The 18404-nt window shown below is 30.0% G+C and overlaps 2 protein-coding genes across 10 annotated transcripts in view; one reads left to right on the plus strand and one right to left on the minus strand.

Moving 5' to 3' along the window:
- The window catches only part of LOC122569527, a 353752-nt gene that overhangs the window by 229298 nt on the left and 106050 nt on the right, over nucleotides 1-18404 (minus strand). The gene's annotated exons all lie outside the window — the stretch shown is intronic.
- Nucleotides 1-18404, plus strand: part of LOC122569524 (trichohyalin-like) — a 148948-nt gene that overhangs the window by 111853 nt on the left and 18691 nt on the right. Inside the window, exon 1 of one of the 6 annotated variants that reach the window (XM_043730686.1) lies at nucleotides 15112-15397. The exons of the other annotated variants lie outside the window; for them this stretch is intronic. The gene's annotated coding sequence lies outside the window, so the exon portion shown is untranslated. Of the gene's footprint in view, nucleotides 1-15111; nucleotides 15398-18404 lie in introns of those variants that run through there. 6 annotated transcript variants of the gene reach the window in all.

Consider the following 18404-nt stretch of genomic DNA (forward strand, 5'->3'; position numbering starts at 1 on the left):
ATTATGAGAGGAAATAGTTAACTTCGATAATTTGCGGAAGTAATATGTGATTTCAAACGAACAGTACTACATCAATTAATATGTCATCTTCTCATATGATTGTACGACGATATCTCTTCGTTCAATTAACGTGTAATTACAGTGGAACGTTGATTATCCAGATACCGATTAGGACGCCGCGTCGCGTTCAGCCGCTGACTCCCGATTATCCGGCCATGTGATCAGAAATTCTTGAACGTAGAACATATGTATGTATAAGTTGTTATATACGAATTATCGAACAGGCAGCATATCGCCATCAATTTGCCTGTCCAAGCTACTCTCCTATCTTTCACAGTCCAAGTCCTCATACATAAATCCTTTCGTGTAAAAATTGTTCAATTAAGATATACTGATTCTTAATAAATTTCATTGTGACAATATGTCTCAAAGTATATACGGAGATTACAAAAATTACAATACATTTTAATCTACAAGGAAAGAGACAAGAAGAGAATTTATTTTCAAGTTTTTTACTGTAAAAGATTAAATTTATTTTATTGCAAAAGGAAATTATACGAAGCATAATAAACCATACATAAAAATCTTGTAAAATATAGTCAAAATGATTAGAGTATGCGTAAAATACATCTATGAATAAGAAATTCTGTAAACTTTAAATACAATATTTGGCAAATGGAATTTCGGCTATTACATTGGGAATTTTTCTTTTATTTATTATTAATTTACGATCAATTCTCCCATTGAGAATTTTCAGTAATTTTCTCTGGCGTGGCGCAGTGACATGGTTAATTATTTATAATAAGTTAATACTTATTATAGGTAAGTATAATTATAAATAAGTATGATAAATAAGTAAATATTACTTAATATAAATGTCTAGTTAAATCTTGTGCTTAGGTCTAACGGGTAGTGCTTTTTTAGCCTGCGGATCTGGTCCGACGTAATTTAGTTATTAGGGGGTTCCGATGTTTGTTGACTCTTTTGCTATATCTGTTGCTATATTTTGTTATTTCTTCTTTGACTGTGGGTATCTTGAGGTCGCGATGTATTACTTCGTTGGTGACATACCAGGGTGCATTTATTAGGGATCTTAGCGTTTTCGATTGGAAGCGTTCAAGTAACATTGAGAATGGCGACGATTTGACCGATTTCAATGACCTTGAAATATATCGCCAATATTATGCACACCTGTTTCCTATACATATAATAGCCGTTCGGCTTTAGTTTTCAAATTATGAAGCAATATATGTTGAATATCACCCATATGTATTATTTAACACTTCATTTTATAAATCTTTTTCTATATACGATATTATATCTACAATAGATATAATTGTTACACTGCTGAGCAATTGAAAATTAGAATAAAATGCCACATCTCGTATATTAATCGATTTATCGAAAATTGTTTCAGGCTAATATTGCTAAGCGTTTAATGGTGGCCTGATATTACTCTGGCTCAACCTATAAGCTATTGATTTTTTCTTATATTTATACAATATTAAAAATAGTTATCTCTCTCGTGAATGAGTTAAGTTTAGGTTTGAATATATAAAAATGCGGCTGCCTACACAACAATGAAATGTAATCGTAACTTGAATTTAATTGAAGTTTTTTGCGAATATTTTGCAAAGACCAAGCGACGTTTATATGTATAGAAAAAAGTTTTTCAGAATGCTGATGTTGATAACATATTTCATGATCATTGAAATCGGTGTAGTCGCCACTCCTCCTAATAATTATCGATATTTCATAAGAGATTATAAAAAATAGGATGCATACATCGCTGTTTGGCATTGATAATGACACAACTTTAAAAATGTAAATTTTATAGGACAGGCTTAGTAAAATTTACATTTTTGAAAATACTAAGTAGGTACAGGCCCTATTAATATAACTGCCCTCTGAAACAAAACGAATGAAGTCATAAATATGCTGTTTTACACGATAAAATTAGGAACATAATATACAGGTCCTCTATTCGTTAAAAGCAAATTTCAAATATTTTGAGTTGTGCCACTATTAATGCCAAGCAGCGAGATGTATCATTAATCTATCAAGAATGATTTACTATGACCAGAAGTTGAAATATTACTGAGCCAAACTAAGAAGAAGAAATTCTTCTGAAAAAATTAGATAACAGAATGTAAATGTATTAAAATAGGATGTAACAAAATACACATTTACATAAAGTTACAAGGAATTAACAATCTCGATAAAGAATTAAAAGCGATAAACTTATAGCCACACGATATTTTATATTTTTTTTGTACATTGATTATCAAATACTTTCACGCAGGAGCCGAGGCTGATATCGTTTTCGAATATTCAATGCAAGATCAAAATCACTCCGCGTCGAAAAAATGTTTCTGCGTTCGGGTGGCTCTCGATAGCTCGACTATTTGTCATAAATAGTAACAAAAACGTCGTGTTCGTGATAAAATAAAACGAAAGAAAAACTCGTTCCCCGTTGGTACCATCTTGTATATTCTGGCAACAGGATTCGTGCGAAACGACATTTCAACATTTCAGTACGTTATCTCTGAAAAGTCAGGCAGAGACGGATTCGATCGATAAGAGCGCATGACAGAACGATATAGTTTATCGTGCCGTTTTTTTATTATCAGACCCGTGAGTATTATTATTCCAATGCTCGTTGACTGTGAGATTTATATGCGTATCCCGTAGGTCACGAACCAATTCGATCATATATTATGAAAATACACAGAGAGGACTTTGAATTCTTCGCATTCTAGGGAACGTAAAATACTGTCCCGTTCTTTTTTTTTTACTTTTTTCTTTTAAAACAATCCACCTACACAGAAACATTATAAAGTAGAACATTTTCTTCTGGCACTTTAATACTGATTTAGTATGAGATGTTTTTGTATAGTTCAATTATGAATGAACAAGACATAGAAATTTAGAAATGTAAAATATGAGATAGTTAAAGTTATTAATCTCACTGCATCTTTCAAATCGTTTTAGATCCCATTGCGTCTTTTTTATTTTATTATTGTTTATTAAATTTTTGTTATTAACAATTTTTTATTTTTGGAAAAGCTATGTGTCGTTTTTCATTCTGAATGTACGCTGGAAGTTTCCTTAAGTATTCAAAATGTTTTTGGTTATTACTTTTAATGAGAGTGAGATTCGAACAAATTAAAATAATATAAAATAAGACTGCGGATTTTTATGTAAATTTATGTTTCTCTGAGCATGATTAAAGAAATATAACTTAAGCTGAGATTTGTTTCGCTTACTAAATATTATAACGACCAACGTATTATAATTTGTATATATTATACACATATATTGTATATATTTACAATTTGTATACATTATACATTTTTGCATATTACGTGCATTCTGTACAATTGAAATTTTTTAATTTTCCATAATTTTCTACTTTTTGAATTTTTTAGTGAGTTATTTAGCGTAAATAGATGTTTCTTAAAAATATGAAATGGGAAAAGTTATTAATAAAGTTAAGAGTAGACTATGGATTTTTATGTAAATGCATATTTTTGTAAACATAACTAGGGAAATAGAACCTAAATTGAGATTTCTTTCAACTGCTAAATACTATAACGATTACTGTAACCTATATACATCCTATGAAGCCTACAGGAGAAGAATTTGAAATATGTATAAGTCACGTTTTGAAATAAACAATTTTGTTTGCACATTTAAACTAAAACAGTAATTTAGAAATAAGCAAAGCACATTAAACTTTTAAAATTTGTCTTTATCCTCTTAAACATTCCAAAAGTATCGATTGTTTTAGTATCAGAAATACGGTTGGTTCTTTTTCAAAAGATCGTATATTTTTCAACTATTCTTAAATTTTTTAAATTTTTTACTTTCTTAAATTTGACATGTTATTCTCCTTTTTAACTACTGAATCAATCCTGTTAAATATTGTTAATCCTGTTAATACCAATACTGTTAAACATCAGAAAAATCGTAAATCTGTAATACACTTTTATACATATACATATTTTTGCATATTGCAATTAGTATATAAACATTGGCAGTCCAATTATAAGATATAAACTATATATACAACAATAGTCATATATTGTTATTTATCTGGAAAAAAGAGGAAAATGCAATAATTGTTAAGATGTTTGAACACTGACTAGATTGAGAAAATGATTGGTAATGGGTATCAATTTTTTTAACAATGCCATAGAACTATATTTTTGTCACCTTTGCAATAAGGAAAAATTATAATATATTCTGTAGATAATCTAAAGATACACATATTTACTACAGAATTTTAAGATCAGAATTTTAAGAAATGTTAAAATCAGAGAACTTGAAAATAAGGTCATATGAAAATAAGGTAATATTTTATCAGATACTCTTGATATTTGTTGCTACCTTACTGTAAGGAGAATTTGATTTTATAGGTCGATAGTTTACTAATGGTTGCTTTGGAATAGAAATGATGATGTCTAAAATATGCCTTTTTGATATTTATATGTAGACTCTATATTGTTACGATCAATTTTACATAATATTGAAATATTTCTTAATAAATATCAACTCTTGAAAGCTTTATTCAAAGTTAAACAATTTTTAGTATAAATATAGGTTATATTTATGAAGGTATGAACTGTTTTATATAATAAATTTAATTAAGAATACTTAAATAGCTAATTTCGTAATTTATTTTAAATGTTTGCAACAATATTTTGAATTATATGACATTGAAAAGTATTGCAATATTTTCACCGAGTTAAGTTTTAAAGAAATGTAGAGGTTTCTGTGTGTAGAGGATGGTTGGTCGGTGAGGTTTAATGGACGAGATTGCTCGTTGTTGAAACCGTCGAATATATTTAAAATGATAAATTAGTGTACAGATAATGTTCGCAAAGACGCTCGTACTAACCGATTCGCTAGGACAGTGTATGAGTCGTAAAATAGGATCGCTAATGACTCGTTAGATCGCTGATAATTCGTTGATAACTGGTTGATAACTGATCGACAACTGACTGTAACTCATTTCCTTGCGATCGCGTCCGCTTATTTACACTGCTCCTGAGAGACTCGGAAAATTCAAATTCATCTTTGTTCGATGGTTGCACGTAGCAGCGACATTGTTTTGCTCGGAGTTTATTTATTCTTACATTACGTATATCTTAACGATCTTCATACTCCCAAGCAAAACAACAACATGATTTGAATTGACCTCTAACTCATGTGCCGCTACAGAAACATACTTGAATTATACTTTTTTTGAATATTGTATATATTCGAAGAATTATACTAAAATAACATATATTTGTATGATATCATCCTAGGATTTCGATTTTTATATAAATTAAATATTCAATGAGATCATTATGAAAAATTCTTTTCGCTATTCTCACGTGTAGCCTATTTCCCAATATGTTTATTTTCCATTCTTTGTTCAGCTTGCATGTAAAAACTGTTTATATATACATATCTTTTAATTATAGTGGAATTTTGATTATCAAAACATCGATTAATGGACCACTGATTAATCGAAAAATTAGAGATATGTAGTGCCTTGTAACAAAAATTGGAGAACGAGAATAGAAGCTAAAAGATATTATTGCATTTTTATCCGAAACCTTTTACTCCTGCTTAATATTAGATAATATTTATAAAATATTACGAAATAGATAATATTTTCTCATATGAAAACAAAGTTATTTGTTTATAAGGAAAAAATTGCTTTTTCGAACAGCGTGTATTATAATTAATTCCAATAATTTCTTGGGGCATAGGATTTTAAAAAAAAAAAAGCCTAATTGTACAGAAATATTATTTAAGATTAATACCGCTCTAGGTGAATTATGAACACGTACTAACCGAATAAGTATATACATATTTTTTGTATTAGTCATATTTATCACAAAACGAAGTCGGTTGGATATATTAAAAGCCGCTTTATAAGTACTAAAAAGGCGAGATACTTTTTATCTCACTATGTTCCAAAGAGATAACTAACTTTCTACTATATTTTCCAATACTTATGCCAACGAACTCTTAGAATTTGAGACTCCTACAAAAGCCAACATTTTTCTATCACAAAAGATTTTCAATTGATCACATACCTTCATATCTCAAACGCGAAAGTGTTACGTTTACATAATTCGATTAACTGGAAATCTTGCTCAACAAATACAAAGCTAGTTATTTATTACAGAATTCAATCATCCAATTGACACTTGCTCAATAATCGCTGATCCCTATCCATCGTCGCTTTCGGACATGCGTGTAAATCAGTATCGGAATTAATCACGATCCAAAGTCGATTTTTACGACACGACCTTATAACAAGCACGAATTTATCAATTTCCTTCTTTGGGTCTCGGTCTGGAAAGATACAGCGAGTAAACAAATTATTATGAACACGAAGGATGAAGATATTACATACTTTGAATGATAATAGTGAGATGTACAAAATAAATTCTTCTTCATGTATTTACATGTACATACGTACATATATCAGACTTTGTATACGATTTCTTTATAACGATGCTTTATTCTTAACTTTTCACTAGTTTGTAAACTGAAAAAGTGAGTTTAAGCTTTATGAAATTTAATATTATTGTCTGGAGTTAGGATTTTTAAAAAATTGAATATTTGTTGCTTGCTACGTAAACTTTTCATATTATCATGAATTTGTATTTTTTATGTCAATAAGATATTTTCTTTCTTAAATGAAATCAGAACAGTTAAGGACCAGAGTGACGATAAATATTAGGGTCCCTGGATAGTGTAGTAACATCAATAACGAGTAAACCTAAATAATTATTAGGACACTATCAAAATATTTAAGAGTCATTATTGCGTTTGAAATCTGATTATATTCGATAATTTAATAATATTCTTATAAATCATTTTTCTCATCCCATTAGTGCATTTGTTGTCATAGGTTTTCATGCACGTCGAAAATGATTTTACAACTCAATTCTACATTTTATCATATAGAATTGCTGATACATATAACACACATGGTATATTCAGAAGAAGTTTCATTATAGAGTATCACCCTTTGTCTTTCCCCGTTTTGCATACGATAATTTTTGATTTTGATTTTGAAAATTGAAGATAAAACACCATTTAAGCTAATCACTTCCCTCCACTTCATCTCAATATTTTTTTACTATTCACAGAAATATGCATCTCTATTAAAATAATTAATGAAATGAAACAAACTGGACTTGTAAAAAAAAATATGACTCTGTACATGTATTACTCTTGAAATCATTTGTTGCATCAGTCTGTATATTCTTTGGAAATTGTAAAGATTTCAAATATAATTGTCATATGTTATTAAAAATGTAATAATATGTTTTATAATAAAAGGAGGTCTCATTTAGAGTGTATCTTCAATTTTATTTGTAATTAGACTTCAAATAAGTAGTAATTTCGAAGTATTCGCAATAATTTGATCGCCCATTATCGTTTATCCTCGATCGTAATATTCCATCTCGTTGCCACGAGGCACGCTAAAAGCAAGATGGAAGGCAATTGAGGAGAAAGCGACGGGAGAAAAAGGTTTCGAAGATAGCGAATAATAAAGATAGAAAGAAAAGAGAAAAAGCTTCTGGGTGACTATGATTGAACCGAATCGTCTTCTGTGTTTAAAGGTAACTTTATTTCTTCGATCGTGACAATTTGTACGATTTAAATTTGCGTTCGCAGTTGCTCTGCCATCTTCCTTTTTACTTCTCTCAACTAGTATTTTCAATTATATACAACATGGCGACATGCTGAGGCAACCAATTAGCTTGACAAAGATTTCTTGATCTTTGAGGTTATGGTGACCGCTTGTTTTAATTATCTTCGTCCTAAGATCTTCGTTGTGGCTGCGCTCTTTTCTTTCTGCATCAATCATCCTAATCTTAATAGTTCGTTTGTGGCCGAAAATTAACTGGTATCGAATAGTGTTTTAGCTGTGCTGTATAATATTTGTAACGAGATTGTGTTTCGCTTCAATTTTTGGAGAAAGGATGTCTTCTTTTGTAATATACAATTTCCATATCGCAAGGAAAATTAGTTGAAATGAAATATATTTGGAAAGTAATTTTGGTTTCAATTGCTGTAGAGTCTATGCGATGATTTAGAAGCGCAATGTTTACTTACCTACGAACGTAAAAATTTGTAAAGAACAGTTTTAACAATCTAAAAGTCTTAATTTTCTATATACGTAATTGTATTAAATCATTAAGGTAATATTAGTATTTAAGATAATGTTATTAAGATGTTTAATAATATTATTTTAGAAGTTTTGATTTTTGAGGCAACTTCCTGTTATTTTCAATAAAAGAAATGAAACGGGATACGCTAATAATTGCTTTACATCTAACCTATATCAATGAAGAAATTTCATCTATTGCATTAGTTCAAAATTCTCCGAACTACTTATGTATAAACACGCATCGACGTGTATGTTGCTGTTGCTCTGAGCACTCGTTCGCAAGGAACTTCTTTTTCTATATATAATTATACGCTTATATTTCAAGTGGCTCTCTTCCAGCTGATAATCTTGCCGTGTCAGCCGCGTATTTCAATTCCATGTTGCATTTCTCTCAGCAAAAATTGAAACCTCTTAACTTCTGTACCGTTAAGGTGAAGATAATTACGAGTGGGACACCAAAAGGAAAAGGAAAAATCGAGATGTCGCGCAACTTGGTGTAGCGGTAATCCAAGATACGTAAATTATTTACATTACTTTTATTAAAAATATATATTAATCTATCTTCAAAGAACAAGTCCATACGTTGTATAACAAATTGTCATAGTAAACTCATTTATCACTCATAACATCTTGTTTTCCTACCGAACTGTGTGTATTCTTTGTGATGAATGTGTATTTTATGTTATTCATTTATAGCTTTTTTTATTTATTTTAAACTTTTTAAAGAATTTTAGACTCTTTTTTATCTAATTATTGATATGATATGGAACATGCAAAGAAACAAATTATATACATACAATTTGTGGAATGTTCTTTATTACGCTATTAGTTGTCTATTTATTTTGTGTCATATTCAGTTTGTTTATTGACTTCTATCTTTATTAAATTTTATATCTAGACTTTATTGAAATACTACTATTTAAATTTGTTATTGGTATTACTTGTTATCATTATGTTGCATCATCATCTTTTACTGTTAAAATGATTGCTTCGAATTCAATCGTAATTAAGTCATAAATATTTAGACTTTAGAAAATTACGAACGATTATTTATTATAATCCTTATATCTGTCAAATTGCGAAAACGTTTTTATGAAAACTAATAAATAATAAAAAACAAGCAAATATACAAATATGAAATATTAATTGTAACGCAGATTATAAAATTACAGCGAATTTTACTTTATCTTTTACTCAATTTTAGTTTAGTCCTTTGCCAAATTTCATATTTATAAATATCATCTAATAGACATCTTTAAATCCAGATATTTGTTAATATTTTATTTTATCTTTTGCGTCTTATTTTTTTGGTTCATTAACTGTTAATGTGAAGGGACTTGAAGCTTTGCTGGAATTTGGATGCTTTATTTCAGATTCTGCGTGTTGATAATGTAATCGTAGCCTGCAAGAAGCGACCAATGAAGGAATTATGTTGTCTAAACTTTCTTTTCGAGTTACAAAAATTCTGCCGACAGTGATTAATTACTCTTGAGTAGACATCCGGAAGAGTGTATCTAATAAGGTAGCGCATTATGGAGCTCATGACTGAAATATTTAAAAAAGATTCCGATCATGCTTTTATTGAAAGTGATACAATTAATAATATAATATAATATAATAAAACACGTTAAATTTATCATCATTTGAAATAATTAGAAAAGAGAAATTATATTTTGATTAGATCTGATTTTTAATGATCTTTTTATGATTTTTTTAAATATCATTAAAACTCATGTAACGACCATTATATGTTAGCAATTGCAATGATATCTTTATAACACAAGTTTATGACAAAATTCTTCATTTGCATTAAAATAGGAATAAAAATTGTAGAATGTAGTAAAAATTTCTTATAAAGATTAGAATTAAATAGTAAAATTTTATATAGCTTCGTATATAAAGCCTTATCTAGCATAGCTTTAAAGTACACCACGAAATAGAGTGAAGTAAATAATAAGATACTTTTATTCTTGACTACCATGTTTCAAAATAATAATTACATTGTACATATTCGCAATACATTAAATGAACGCGATACAAAATAACGGAAATATGTACCAAATATTTATTCTTTCATTACATAACAGAATCTAAACGATGTTTAAACATTAACTTAAACGATGTCCTCGCAAATGGTAATTGATAATCATTATGAAGAGTACAACGCGGCATGCAGCATGCCGAGCATAAAAGTTCATATCTCCATAATAGATGGTGTGAAAGATACAAGTCTATAGTGTTCGAAAATGTTTCAGCATTAGTTACAACAATATATAGTAAAATTGTAGGTTCCCATTTAAAAGTTTTAACGTGATTGTCACAGGCTCCAAACTATCGTAGGGTCAAATAGACGAGAGTATGGGTATGTCCCCCTTGATATAAAATTTTTGTTTGAAACATTTTTTCGCATCATTCATACTTTTCGAGATATATATATATATATAGACTTTTCTAAAGATGACTTTTAAAAGAGACTTTTTTTTATAGATGAAAGTCTTTTAGATAAATTTCTTTTTTCAGAATAATATACATTTAAAGTTCGTATAAAATAAGTATTAAATTCGTTTAATTGCTCAAACATTTTTCATCTCTTTGTTTAAGACCACGCCATCAATTTAGTCGGTATAAATTTAGACTATATTTCATGGAAGACTCATTTCCCGCACAATTCCGCCCTCCTGTCGAATTTCTCACCGCAGTTCCATTTCATCATCATCTTACATAATTCTGATGAATAATAACACAAAGGAAAATTATCTTCTACACTCGAGGAACTTTGTTTCTAATCAATCTCACGTCGCCGTCAAGATCCCTTTGCCGCAACAAAATACTTTCTGCTCTAAATCTTTTCAGCTTCGCTCATCAAAACAGTACTGCTTGGTTAACTGGCCGTAAGATTTATGGCGAAAAGTTTTTTAAAGCAACACATCTGCTTCCCTAAATTTATTACGCTTAAGTTATAAGCGACGATTATTGGAAGAACGATTGCAAGGTCATAGCAGTGTTGAACTTCAACAGGGAGATATATTAAAAAATATGCTTATAAATACATAATTCCATGTAAACAAACAGTTTCCTCGCCATGAGAGAAAAAATAGAAAGATGTCTCCAACTCTAAGCCATTTTAAAAGTTTGATTGAAATATTATTACAAAAGTAAACTTCCTATATTTAAGAAATAATCTTTCAAAATGTAAGTCTTGGGCTTAAATCTACGGTCTAAATTGAAGTCTAATATCTTGAATTAAACGATGCATTTTTTCATTCCGAAAAAAATTTAGCTTCATTGATTTAACTTAAAGAAAATATATAATTATCTAAAGATAAAATTGCAAATATTGTTATTTTTAAACAAAAAGCGTTAAAAAAGGAAATCGGTGACTGTTACAAAAAAAAAAAAAAAAATATAAAAAGAAGAAGAATATTATTACTAGACTGCGGATATTTATACTTTACGTGTTTATGAACACAAATAAAGAAGTAGACTTGGTACAAAGATTTGTTCTATTTGTATGTATACATATATTTCTATTACTTATAACAAGCACTATATTTTCAATGTTTTATATATTTTGCACCTTCAAATTTTCTATAAATGCATGTAATATCGGGGAAAAGGGTCTAAGGAATATATATCTAGCGAACCATAAACAATATCCCGAGAGCCGAGGCGCCGAGGCGCCGAGGCGCCGATGGGCCCATCAATGTGTCGTCGGTCCTTCAAGCGAATAGTTTCATAAAAAAGGTCTACGTGGCTTTGGCCACGAGCGGTCGCGGAACACGTGTGTGGTGGGTCTACGGAAAGACAAAAGACATGCGAGAGCAGTTTTTAGTTGAGAAGTCGAAGAGTGTGAATCGAGAAGTCAGAGAGTGCGAGTTGCGTTGTCGATATAGTGCTGCTAGCGTTGTCGAGAGAGTGTGGTCCACGTGAGAGAGAACGTTGGATCCGTTGTGTCGAGAGTTGTCTAGATTGTAGCGTGTTATTGCGATTAGTTCATATTAAACTACCATCGTTTTCCTGTCTATATCTGTACACTCCATTCTATGTAAATAAATTACAAATATCAGGATATAATAACAATATATTCCATTGACGATACTACATGCATACATGTTATCATACTTTAACAAAATACTGAACTGTGTAATGTAGTTTTACTTTCATGTATCTTGTATATAAGTCATATATCAAGCGTAATGTAAATAGAAATAAAATATAAAGTATAAGATATATGAATGTTTAAATTTAAAAATGTTACTACACATATAAAAAATGGACGCTTCTATGCTTACAAAAAATGTGCAATGGCTAGCATATAATCGGGTCCAATTCGCGAGGTCGACGATATGTTAAATAACTGCATTCGTAACTACGTCTAAATAACGTCTCCGTGTATTGTTCAATCATTTTCGTCCTTGGCAGAACAATGGATGAATGTTTTTAAATTTCAAGACGGGATCTTTGTCCTTTTCTTGCTCTTTTATTCTGGCATTCCAGTCTTTTCCCCTTCTCTTTTTTACTTTCCTCTCGTCAGTATTATCTCTGTATAATGAATATACACATACCATCATTGTTTAGCTAAGCCATAGGAAACAAACTCTGGGGATTCCCCTTTCAATAACCTTGAATAAACAAAACTCGCAGTGGTTTGCGATAAACTAACTCCACGTTTCTCGTTTATTCCAAGATATATATATGGAGCCATCCATTGGTAAACAGAATTTTGTTTGATTACGTGGAATAAAATTTATGAATTGATAATCGTTATAAATAGGTTGTTTCCTATTCGTCGTAGTAATATACTGTATTAAGAAATAGATTGCAGATGTTTACATACTTATAGGACATTTAAATATGCAAATATATATGTGCGAAAATATGTGTTAGTACTATATATGCAAAATAAAATGCTTGTTATAATATTTAGAGGGTAAAATAATTTTCTGTAAGGATTTGATTTCATGAATTATTCTCTAAAGATATGAATTTGTACAAACGTTCCCAGTATACTAATAAAACAAAATGAGATGATTTAAAAATACAAACATGTGTAGAAGACTAAATATAGATGTTCCAATAAGACATAGTCGATGGAAATGATATAGTGAGGCTAAAAATTAGACATTAAACTGCGGCTTCGATGGGTGTATTTTGAGAACTTGCTTTCAAAATTGTAATTCATATAAAATTTTCTAAACACGTTCTTCTTCCTATTCTACTGTACTGTTACTACTTTTTTCTACTGTATTTTTATATAATATATTTAATACTACGATATATTTTTATTACAAATGGCAACTGTCTGAGAAAAATTTGAGGTTTGCTTTTTTTAAAACTAAACATATTAGTTCTACATGTATTAGTGCATTTTACAGCTTGGAATTAAATATAAATTAATCTTAAAATATATTTATAACACATATGTGATGTATTAAATATAAAAAAGGAAAAACAATATTGAATTGATATTCGCTTGAATAAAATATCAAATCCCTACACTGCCAAACTATAAAGGGAAGCGGCAATCGCAACAAAGTGTGGAACATATTTTTTTAGATCTCTAAGTAATTGGGAACATTTTACGTTTTTATTTAATGTAAAATTTCAGTAAAGTATAATATTCTGTCAAAAAATCGCACTTATTACCCTTAGACAAAGCGTGCAGGACAAATAAAAACAAACAAGGAAAGCAATAACAGTATTGTAATAATTGGTTTGTTGGGCATTACAATATAAATATAATAATAATAATACATTAAATATAAACTTTATCGTCTAACCGATTTTATGACTATACATATCTCTTCCATTGGCTATATGTACATTCTTAGGCATCCACCAGATTGACGAAAACTCTATCAAAAAGATTCCCCTTAGTAAAATAATCGATCTTTGTGACCTCCCACGCAGTATTTATTGCACTAAGGAAGGCATTCTATGGCATTCTTAAGAGTTAATCACTATGCTTTTTGGGATGAATACCATAACATATAAGGAGAAATAGAACGATCTTTAAGAATCCTCAATTAATAAAATTAATAATCTCTATTATTTTAAAGAACATCACTTAGCGGTCGAGTTTTCGCTTCATATAAAAGATGACATTTACATGACCTATCTGTGATTCTTCGGGTTTTAGTCGTGTTCCAATAGGAATGTTTACGAATCAAAACACAACGTACTATTAAAAATACGATCAAAACCGGAACTATAAATATGTCATCTAATAAACGTCGTGAAAGTTTAAAATCTAAAATGGTATTTACAATTAATTGTTAATGGATTTTATAAAGGAAGATGTATGTTTTCTAATAAAAAGATTAAAACCATTTGATAACATTTATAATTTTATGCACTCAATTTTTAAATGCATTCATTTTGTTTTTATAAGCGAAATTATCTAGTAGTTGATCTCCTACAGCTATCATTTAATCAAAAATTATTCTATTATATATATAGTAATAAACTTTTGTACTTTTGAATATGAAGTATATGCTTCTTTTTTCTTTTTCAATAAATCAATTTAAGTATTGGAGCTGCCTCCTTACTGTTGTTTGCAATGCACACTCTTCACTCATCTATAAACTATACAAAGCATCTCGTAACAGATAAAAAAGGATATACTAATTCGAATAGCTAAGTACTAGTCAATATTGGTCTCTATATCGCATAACACTTTCGCAGACAGACATCGGTTTTAAAGTAGTTGCGTCGTACCGTCGTAGAAGGCATTCCTGGCGTCGATGACAAAACGTCTCCACAATTACTTGAAATTGTCAGTGACCCCAGAGCGGGCTTCGCGAATCTGACGTCACTATCCGGAAGTGTAGCATTGTATACGCGCGAATTCGCGTGAGGGCCGCCACGTCGCTAGCCAACAGGCAGTCGGGCCAGCGTTAAGTTTAGCCACTTCGACCTGGCAGCGACAGTATGTCAAGATCACTTGATCCCTCTGCGCCTTCACCTCGAACGCGTCGAGAGCCAATTGTTGCTTCTCTTTCCACCGGCCAGTAGGAGAGATTTAGCCCCCGAGCGTACAAAGCGGAGAATTTCAACTAAAGCAACCCGAGGATAGAAGCGACGAGAGGAGAACCCTACCCAAGAGAAGAGAAGAGGTACCGTGGAGCGTACGGCTTCTTCGAGAGGCAATCGAGTGTCCCGAAATCGATAGCTGGCATTCGTGTGCACCGACGAATGTGATCTCGTTACCCGGTATGAAACCGTTCGAAACACAAGTCATAAGAAAGGTCATGGTGTCTGGTATACGCACGATCATTGTCATTCCTGGCATGAAGCTCGTGAAATTGCCGAAATTAAGTGGTGGTTGAATCTTTGGTACGAGAGGGGTAACAAGTTTCTTGTTTGTTTATGTTGTGAGAGAAGAACTTTTTGGATTTTTGCTAATCGTTGATTTCGATAAGTGATTAATGGAAAGTAATGTGCAAATACATGCAATGTGTTTGATGGTTTAATATGTTCGAGTAATGCGTTACAGTAAATGATTAGAGTGCGGATATTTATACATTTATAGAAAATTTGAATATGCAAAATTTTACATAATGAGATAATGTATAAAAATATATAAAATATCTAAAGTAAAGTGCTCGTTGTAATATTTGGTAAGTAAAATAAATTTCTGCTTGTGCTCGATTTTGTAATTGTACTTGTAAAAATATTAATTTGCACAAACATTTGCAGTCTATAAATGATATTTTATATAATTAATAATAAAAGGTGTTAAATAGCATTTTATAAATGATATTCTAAGTTATATCAGAATAAATCGGTAATGAATAAAATGTTTCATATTATTTTCAACTAATTTATTTTAGCTATTATCAGCTCATGATTATTCATTCATTATAAATAACGCAGGGAAAGTCTCGGACGCAAATATAAAATTTTTTAAATTGTAGATAAAATTTTAAATTTTCCCGATAAGATAGACATTCAGTATATTATACATATCTAATTTATTTAAAACGTTTTATTCTAATAGAAGCGAGCAGAGCTTGTTGCAATTTCCAAAACGTTTCTATTAAATTTTTATGAATTTCCAAACTCATTCGGTCCTATTTCATTTTTAATATAATAATTGTAATTATTATATGATATTATTACGTTATTAATTAAATTACACAAAAATTATTAATATTAGATTAAAAATAAAATTTATCATGCTCAATTAAAAGCTTTGAACTTTTTGCACATAATAATAACTGATATTATTTAAAATAATTTTATAAATTTTATAAATCTAAATGGATTAATTTTATGTTAGATAAATGAAATAATGAAATTATGGAATAAATATCAACGTTATTTATCACATCTTATGTCTACGAAAGTACAATAGTAACATAATTTTTATAATTACTTATACGCTCTATCTACCCATTTTATATGTTATACATATATGTTGTCACTAAATATTATTAATTAAGAAATTTAAACATGTTTATTAGTAAAAGTAGATAAAACAACAACTCCAAACTTATTATAAACATTACGCTATATGTCGTAAATAATATTTCAATATTTCTAAAATCTTTAATAATCTAATATTTCAATAATTATATCATATTTCAATAAAATATATATTTATCTTAGATTAAACATAATATTCTAATATTCACAAAATAAGTTTATTTTAATTAATTATTATTAATTTTGCTTTTAGTGAGTTATACACACACGCGCACGCCTGCACGTATATTTTATATACATGTAATATTATCTCGGTTGAGTTTATACATCGTAACTTACAACGTTTATGCCTAAAAGAACAGTCTCTCGCACTGCAACGAATATCCCCTATTTTCGCTGCGAAGGTTGTTCGCTCGTTTAATAACTAATCACAACGGCCACAGAATAGCCAATTAACTTTTAATTACCGCTACAATCGAGTGTTATAGGACGTGCAAACGCGATAATCGATCCCTTTGCGAGCTTTATAAAACTCGCCTACCTCCAACATGTTAATCAATCTCTTCGAGCATAAAAATCAATATACTTGTAGGTAAATCTTTCTACAAACCCATTACCTAATTTATTATCCTTTCATTCAAGTCATAATCTAATTCATATCTAAATAAAAAAAGAGAAACAATAGAAAACAAAGAAGAAAAAAGATGTGTGGAAAATATATCATTTTGCGTCCGATCAAAATTCAGTGACGCTATCGTATGATATCGCAGTGATTAAACCGATCAAGCCTGAGGTTCTTCAGAAATAACCGAAATGCTCCTTTGACGTGACACGAATACCTAATAAGAATTTTCATCGGATGCAAAGTGCGGATACAGAATTTTCGAAGCGGAAGAGAACTCAGCGTAATACGGTCTCCAGAAGACAGAAACGTTTAAACCGTTCCCTTCTCGCGAACCGGGAAATCGTAGTAAAAATACGAGAATGTCCTCGTTTCCAATTCGGTTCACCGCGTTTGTTAGAGCAATAGCGAACCATGTGAATCGAACTATCTCATGTGTCTCTAGTGCAGAACTGAGTAAGATTTTATTTCGATAACAGATAACGAACAAAAATAAGGAACGAAAGTTTATTCGCAGTAATGAATAAATATCTAATCGAATAAAAGACCATATATGACAAATTTATCTAAATAGATATTATTCGAATAACTTACATATTCGTATTAGAATTTATTCAGATAAAAATTTTAATATACCATGTTCAATCGTCGTTCTATCTTTTCAAATATTCAAATAGAAAGTTTATTGCTCTTTGATTAATGAATGGCAAGGAATGATAAGTGCATAGGTAGTGGAAGTAAGTATCAATCAAAGAATTAGTACTAATATTATACACTTAAATTCTATTTATTATACAGGGAAAGAAAAGACATTGAAAGAAAAGATTATTGTAGCCTTTCATACTTTAAAACAATCGAATACGTTAGAAAGTGTTCATAGAAATTTAATTAGAAGAGAACTATGTGTTTCTGCAATTTTTGTAATAATAAACTTTATGATTACTTCATATTATTTCATTATGTATTCCTAATCTTCCGTTACGGTAAAAACAAACTTAAACTGCGATAATATCCATCGAGACAACGATCTACAGTGAGATCCGTTATAACGAGACGTGATAAAGTGCATGCGTACCGAGCAAAAATTCAAAGTCGATTTTCTCGAAAACGAAGCCTCAAACGAAAAATTGTTATTCTATATTTTCGACTTCTTTTTTCGCATAGAATCAC

This window comes from Bombus pyrosoma, linkage group LG7 (assembly GCF_014825855.1).
Source record: "Bombus pyrosoma isolate SC7728 linkage group LG7, ASM1482585v1, whole genome shotgun sequence".
NCBI classification, from domain to species: domain Eukaryota; kingdom Metazoa; phylum Arthropoda; class Insecta; order Hymenoptera; family Apidae; genus Bombus; species Bombus pyrosoma.